Source organism: Hibiscus syriacus, unplaced genomic scaffold, assembly GCF_006381635.1.
Source record: "Hibiscus syriacus cultivar Baekdansim isolate YM2019G1 unplaced genomic scaffold, ASM638163v2 tig00112215_pilon, whole genome shotgun sequence".
Classification (NCBI taxonomy): Eukaryota; Viridiplantae; Streptophyta; class Magnoliopsida; order Malvales; family Malvaceae; genus Hibiscus; species Hibiscus syriacus.
In genome coordinates, this window is record NW_024063268.1 from 1,393,070 (window position 1) to 1,401,861 (window position 8,792).

The following is an 8,792-nucleotide window of genomic DNA, read 5'->3' on the forward strand; positions in this document are numbered from 1 at the left end:
CCTCTGCAGTTCAACACATGATTCACATGAACAAAGGAGTTTAAGTTGAGGTTTTCCCACACCGGTGTCTCTTTTGTTAAAAAAATGTTACATTGGACTACCAAAACAATCACTAAAATTTATTTTTTTAATTTTCATTTCAAAATATGATGTGTTTATCAAAATAGACATAAATAATAGTTATAAAAATATTTTTACAAATTGAAGCTCCGTAACACAGTGTAAATCAAAATAATACATACATAGATTTTCAAATCCAAATACAATAATAAGGGTTCTATGAAAATATATGTCCGCTAAAAGTATCAGTACAATACTCTAGAAGGAATGTTGAAAGTTTTGCTATGATAGTGCACATCAAACGACTCAAGCTACTAACCTATAAACGGATTACAAACCTCAGTAGTATAACTAATGTAGAGTAACATTATGAATCTCTTAGACATAAGCATGCTAGAAGACATTATTATAAGCAATGGTACATACATGATCATAATCAAGTGCTACATACTTAAGGTTCAATAGTTCTATACAATAGTACGAGTTTCATGCTTTCCTTAATCTACTGCTTAGGGTCTCACCATGAGTATACATATACTAAGTCTAACCAAAATAGCATACAACTATTTATCATCATATATAATACATAATCATCACACAAACATAATAATAATATCTGATATCATAATAACCTTCAGGTACTAATCACATATTGGGAATTGAGTGTCGCATAAGTCTTGGTAAAATTCCTATTAATCATCCAAATGATCTCCTAGTCATCACATAACCTTCGAGTAAATCATGGAAGAGAACCTAATTTTCACAGTCTTGGTAATTCTCGCTCAAGCAGAGTATTAGCTCGGTATCACAATAGCATTCAAGTCAAACATTATGGATATCCATCAATCAACATCAATGCAATCACACATAGGGATTTGCACTTAACCCAAGTCCGACGGGTTTCGATATGATAAATTTAAGTTTAGTTTGGGTCAGATCAGGTTGCATGGGAGAGTATATCAGGTTCGGGTCGGAGTCAAGTTTAGAGTGAAAAATACCTAAATCCACCCGACCCGACCCGACACAATATAAATTAATATTTAAATATTTACAAAAATTTCATCCTATATATATTATTTAGGGTTTTGGTTCCTTTCAGTTTCCCCCTCTAGCTCCGCCACTCCTTTCTTTTTTATACTTCTGCCGCTCATTTCTTCTTTATTTTTCTCATGTTCTTCATTATTTTATTCGTTTTTCATTTTTTCCCATTGTTTATGCAAGCCCTGATAGTGGTGTTCGTCGTTCAGTCTGGAATCAATTGCGAGATTTGGAACCGGTGGATAACAAACCATGGGTACTTGGTGGGGATTTTAATGCAATTGTTAATTCCATAGAACATCAAGGTGGCTCTAATAAAAGATCAGGGGTTTGTTCGAAGTTCTTTGATTTCTTATTCCACTCGGGTTTATTGGATATAGGGTTTAATGGCACTCACTATACTTGGCAACGGGGTAACCTCATGTCACGCTTGGATCGTTGTCTTTGCACCAGTCACTGGTATGGTTCCTTTGCTTTATCTGAAATTTATCATTTGCAGAAGATGGGTTCCGACCATAGGCCTATTTTGCTTAGAACTGATGAGCCAAAGTTAGGAGCTATCAATCCTCCTTTCCGTTTCTTGACAGCTTGGAAAGAACACCCCGATTTTGCAATTTTTATGGCCAACTTGTGAAGCAGTGAGGCGCCTCTAATGGACAACCTCATGGATTTCAAAGTCAAGGTGTGCAAGTGGAATAACGAGGTCTTCGGTCACATCGACATATGCAAGACACCGCTTCCTGCTCGTATTCGGGGAATTGAAAAGGCTCTTGCACACTCGGATTCCTCCTTTCTTATGAAAAAGGCTCTTGAACACTCGGATTCCCCCTTTCTTATGGACCTAGGGGATGCCCTTAAAATGGAGTTAGACATGGTGCTTCTACCAAAAAAATTATTATTATTTTATTTATTATTATTATTATTATTATTATTATTATGTTTTTATTTAAATCATATATTACATTTTGCAGGTCCACTGGAGCTCAAATTACGAGCTACCCAGCCTACTCGAGGCCCAATACATCAACCCAGTAGCCCCAGACATTTACAAATAGACCTGGTTCCACATCACGTAGGAGCCGTGTCACCCCTAGATAACCAACCATCCACATCACGTAGGAAGCGTGTTATCATTTTTAAAGATGGCCTGACGTCCTCATCGCGTAGGAACCGTGTCATCCCCGACCAGACCTCCTCATCACGTAGGAGCCGTGTCACCTTCAGATAACAAGCCGTCCTCATCACGTAGGAGCCGTGTTATCATCCCTAAAGATGGCATATCATCCTCATCATGTAAGAACCGTGTCATCCCCCGACCAGACCTCCTCATCACGTAGGAGCCGTGTCACCCCTAGATAACCAGTTGTCCCCATCGCACAGGAATCGTGTTATCACCATTTCCTAAAGATGGCCAAGCCATCCTCATCACGTAGGAACATTGTCATCCACCGACCAGATCTCCTCATCACGTAGGAGCCGTGTCACCCTTAGACGACCAAACCTCTTCATCACGTATGAGTCGTGTCGTCCCCAACAATAAACACATCAATTTTCAAAACAAAAACAAGAGAACCAGACAAAAACTGATTGTCTTTTATGTATTTTCCCTATTCTTGTTAACACAAGCATGTGCAAAGAGGGGCAGCTGTAGACACACGTTTTTGTCCAGGTCTACCAAAAAAATTATTATTTTATTTATTATTATTATTATTATGTTTTTATTTAAATCATATATTACATTTTGCAGGCCCACTGGAGCCCAAATTACGAGCTACTCAGCCTACCCGAGGCCCAATACATCAACCCAGCAGCCCCAAACATTTATAAACAGACCTGGTTCCAGAAACCAACCCAACAAGTTGACCTGATCCAGCCCATGTGAACCCGACCCGCTAGGGTTCCCATATTCAGCTCCAGCCGCCCCAAATCTTAAATCGTTGGATCTAATTGAGATTCAACGTCCCACAAGCATCCAAGAATTATGGTTTTCTAACCCTAATATATTAACATCAGCCACTAACACTAGTTCAGCCATCAACACCAGCTCAACCGCCGCAACTCAAGCCGGACCTCTCCCTCGCCGACTGCCTTTGATGCCACCGTCAACAAATCTAACTGAACAGTGACATAACAAGCACTCCATCAGTCCATCAACAGTTAGAAAAGCTGAAAAACATAAAAATATATATTTTTTTTGTACAAGAAATCCCGAAGAAATCGGGACTATTACTCTAGGGCACTCAAACTCTATGTGCTTTGGAAACAGAAGCCATCACCATTAAATAAAAGGAACACACAAATCAGAGGACCATTTGAGGGAAGAGTCAAAAAAATGGAGAGAAAAAAAATGAAAGGAAAAACCAAACCAAAAAAAAAAACCAATCACACATAAATAAAATCAGTGAGTAACCGAGAGTAAAGAGGATCCTTACCTTCGTTGAAGTAGCGTTGGGAAGCCCACGGGTCGTCAAAATCTTGATTTTCCGTGGGGTAAACCCTTAGATCTAGGGATTTTGGGGACGGTTTTAGGCTAAAAGTTGTTGGATTTCGAGTCTAGGGTAAGGCGAGGATCATTTTGGGGGGTTTATGTTTTCTCCGACCACCGTGAGTCTCCGTGAGCTCCACCGGTGGTCGTTATTTCTTCTCTCTTTCGATGAGAGAGTTGAGAGAATTCTGATTATGTCTCTCTCTTCTCTCGTTGTGAAAGTAAGTAAATGAGGTGGGTGGCTGTTTTTTGGCCTAGGGTATTATATATATATTAGACACAAAACGGTGCCGTTTTGGGTACTCTTTCTCCGTGTTTTTGAGATTTTAGGGGGAAATAGCTTGTTTAGTCCCCATGTTTCGTTTTAATTTCTAAGGGAAAAATTATGTTTTAGGTCCCCCACGCTTTGTAATATTATGTTCTAGCCATTTAATGAAGTTTCATTTATTTGATTTCAGGCACTAATGTTTCCTTATTTGTATTTTAGTCTTGTTCTTACTTATTTTGCTATTATTGTCAATGTTTGACTTTGGTCACTTTAATTATAAATATTTCATTTTAGTCATTGATTTATATGTTAGGATATTTTCTTTTGATGTTCTAATATGGACATTACATTTGTAATTATTTTATTTTAGTCACTGCTTGGCTTGTGGTTTAATAGTTGTTCGTTCCTTTATGTTTCTATTTTATTTCATTTTAGTCATAAATATTATTTTTGGATTATTTTTATTTCTAGTGCCTATATTATTTAATATTTACTATTTGGGCTATGGTTTATTTGTAATTACTATTTTAGTCCTTTTAGATTCTCTTTTTAATATAGTCCTTTAAATGTCTATTTTTGCTATTTTAGTTCCTTAAGTTTTTATTTTTGCTATTTTAGCTCTTTAAGTTTCTATTTTTGCTATTTTAGTCCTTTAAATTTCTATTTTAGCTATTTTGGTCCTTTAATTTTTTGTTTTTCCCATTCTAGTCCTTGCAGTTATAAATACTTACTTTTTTATCATTATATTTTGGGTTTTAACATTCATTTGTTTTTATTTCAATACCGTGTGTATGTACATTTTATATGTTATGTATTCATTTGTATTACATATAAATAAATATGCTTATCTCTATTTATTGTAAATATTTTATTTTGTATGTTTCCAATCATCATTATTTTAATATTAAAAAAATGAAAAAAAAAATTCATTGTGAGGGAAATATACGAAAATACCTCCCGACTATAAGGGAAGGTATCTTTTTGAAGATTTTTTGCACAAATGTTTTTTTATTTTGATAATTTTCTTTGTTTTCCGCACAAACTGTTATTTTGTTTTATTTTATTTTATCTTTTCAAAAAATTGTGAAATAACTGCAAAGGAAATGCATTCTCGAAGATTGTTCACACATAATGGCATTAATTATCCAAAAAGTGACACTTTTTGAATAAAGTCAAATGAATAAAAGGATCTTAATTTAAATATATTTTCGAGTTTGTAATTCCCAATATTTAAACAACATATAATCGTTTAGGTACCAAAATTTGGGCGTTGTGGAGGTGCTAACCCTTCTCCACACGTAAATGACTCCTGAACTCTTTAAAATGAATCTTTGGTAAAATGCAGACCATTGTTTTGACGTTTAAGGTTTCCAACCTACCTAACTTAATGGTTGGTGACGACTCTAATATCAAACTGTTTTCCAAATTACATTTCATTACCATCCCCGAAACTAAAATTTTTAAGTCTAACAGGTCCCCCGGGGAATTGTTATGACAGCTTGGCGACTCTGCTGGAGACTTTGAGAGTCAGACCATAAACAATTATACAATTTTTTTGGGAATTACAAATTTAAATTGTATTTAATTTACGATCCTTTTATTTATTTTGGGTTTCAACATATTATTTTTTTAACTAATTGATTTTTGATTTTAGTGATTTTTAGATTTGAATAGATTTTTGGAAAGTGTGAGAGTGTTGTTTTTGTCGTGTTTTTAAAGGTTTTTGAGTTTCTCCTTACACAAAATACGTACATGTACATATCATAAGCTCACTTAGGAGCTTTGTCCTTTTTAAGTTGAGGTGAAAGCTTAGCCTACGTGAGATAAATTATTTCTCCTCATGGGTTTTAGCTAGTAACCTTTGGGGTTCATATACCTTATGTCTACGTGAGATAAATTGTTTCTCCACATGGACATAAGGGAATGTATCTTATCTAATTGAGCTCGATCAGCACGAGCCTTTATTTGGCCAAAGTTAAGGGTCTGACAGCCTAAGGAGGCACCAACATGGACAATTCGAGTACTTTTTTTCTTAAAACCCAACACAATATATAGTGAGCCCTAGTAATCCACCCCAATAAATTTCATTTCGAACCTTTGTCCATCAGTAGGTACCCAAAATAAGTGTACACAAAGGAGAAATGACTCTAAAACTCTTCTCCTTACCTACATTATTTTATTTTCTTGATATTTGCTTGATATTTGATTTTTTTACTGACACATTTTTTATGTTTGATTGTTTATTATTTGGCATTGCATGATCATCATAAATAAAACAAAGGTGTTGATTAACCAAGTAATCATCAAAATATAAGAGCGACCATTAAAATGGAAAAAAGTTTTCATAACAAGGAAGAACGCAATTTGGCGGTCCGAGCTTTGTAGTTTCCCTGGGGATTACGTATCACAAAACAACATTCCTAGATGAATCTCTCTTGTAAATATGAAAACTCTTTTGGATAAATGTAAGTCTTTCTAAAAATGATTACTTTTGGAAATCGATACCTTTTGCATTTACATTCTGCATTACATTTATTTAAATATTCTCACATTTTTTGCATATGTATTTGCATATTCGCATTTTGCATGGCATTCATTGAAGCATTTTTTGCGTGCATTAATCATGGATTCATGGTTTATCTCGTGGAAGACTCTGAGGAAGTGTTTTTAACTGTACAACTTTGTTCACACAATATTGAGCATGGGAGCAAAATTTGAGAAGCTTAAGAAAGAGTTGGAAGAGAATTTGAAAGGATACAAACATAGTGGGAAGTTAAAATGGAGCAGATGCAAAAAGCCACTGTAGATCACATCTTGCAAAACCAAAATGACTTGGTTGATCAATTTGTAGCCAAACTAACTGGACTCAACCAAGAAAGAAGCAAAGAAAAAATTCCATCGACTGTGGAAACCTCTGAATATGTGATGGCACATGCTAATTCCCCGATACTCATTTCACCCGACAAGTTTCCAAGCCACCTAGCAGGCTTCTCCGCCACTAAAACTCATGCAACTGTGCTAGGTCCTCGGGATCATTCTATTATTCACAACATGTCAAATTCCGATAAGATGAAAAGAGCCAACAATGAGATCTCAGATACTTTGAAAAAATGGTACAAAGAGACATTCTAGAGAATGAGAGGACAGAGTTCTCACAGTGAAATGGATGCAACAAAACTAGTCCTAGTTCCTGACTTAGTGCTTCCGTCCAAATTCAAGATGCCCGATTTTGAAAATTAAAATGAAAATAGTTATCCTAGTGCACATCTCACGATGACTGGGTACACGAGCAATGATTAGATGTTGATCCACTGCTTCCAAAATAGTTTGACTTGACTCACTTCTAGGTGGTATAACCATTGAGTCATACTCAAATCCGCTCTTGGGATAATTTGGCTAGTGCCTTTCTGAGCCAATACAAGCATATGATTGATATTGTTTATGATCGAACAATGCTGCAAAACAAGGAGATGAATAATGATGAGAGTTTCTGACAATATGCTCAACAATGGAGTGATGTCGCATATCAAGTACATCCACCGATGATTGAAAAAGAATTCATCACTCTATTCATCGATACATTGAAATCTCCACACATCAACTACATGATAGGAGCTACCACCAAGAGTTTCTCTAACATCATAATGTGTGGAGAAATTATTGAAAGAGCTTTCAAGAATGGCAAGATATGAGGCACTAACAATACTAGCTTTGAGTATAGAGCTGAAATCAATATAGTGGGATCTTATCTAGCTAATCTGGGGACCAGATCTCATAATGTCTTCCGTAGAAAGACTCATATCAACCCAATTCCAATGACATATGAGGAATTGCTCCCGACACTAGTTGAGATGAATCTTGTGACTCCGATTCAATCCAAACTAATAGAGGCCCCATATCTTGAAGACCATGATGTTAACACCATATGTAGCTATCATATTTGAGCTCGGGGTATACCACTGAGAATTGTAGGACATTGAAGTGCAAGGTCCAAGATCTAATCGATTCAGGGGCATTGACATTCAATGTGTAATGGGGCATTCTGATCGGGAATCAATTGGGGCATTCATCAGGAGTTTTTGTTGCATTCTCATGCATGTCATCTTGTTTGAACTTGTTTTTCTATCTATGTTTAAATGTTTGTAAGTTACTTAACGTTCGAACATTTTCAACAAAATGCTTTATTCTTAGGAAATGAATAATGAACAAATTTCAATATGGAAATTCTTGGAATATCATTTTAATTAAAAGACTTTAAATAATTGAGGTTGTAAATCTTTGACAAATGACAAGATTGAACCCCAGCAAAACAAGGACCCCCTTGATCCTATTCTAAAATACATCAGAGTGCATACCCTTCTCTTGCAGGGACCTAGCTAGTTTTCTCTTCTCATGAAGAGTCCATCAAGGGTTTGGCATTCATGTATGTGTTAGGAGCAGACAAAATGGGGACAACTAGCACATGAAATTGCAAAGAAAATAGGTTTCTACTTCTTTTAATGATCGTTCAATGATTATCATAATATTCTCAGATGAAATGGTCAAGTAGGTGAATCTAGTTTAGGTTAGTTGCTTGGAAATTGAACTCTAATGATGAGAATTTTTGCTTCAGCAAACACCGGGACTATAATAGGTTTTCCTCAACGAGCTTAAGAAATGGAATCCGTATACCCATAATATTATATATATATATATAAGTATACAATAAATCTGTGCTATTCCGCTAAAGCAATTGGTTATAGAGGAAACTCGAAAGCCCTAGCTTTATGAATAGATTACATTCAAACCACGACATTGATTGGGTACTTGACAATTCAGTGTTTGCTCCATTGTGGTTGTCAAGTCGAAGACTATGGGATGACATGAATCCTTCAGCTAGCCAAACAAAGACATTTATAAGATAGATGTACAATAAAGCTGAATTCAGCTAGCCAAAAATGG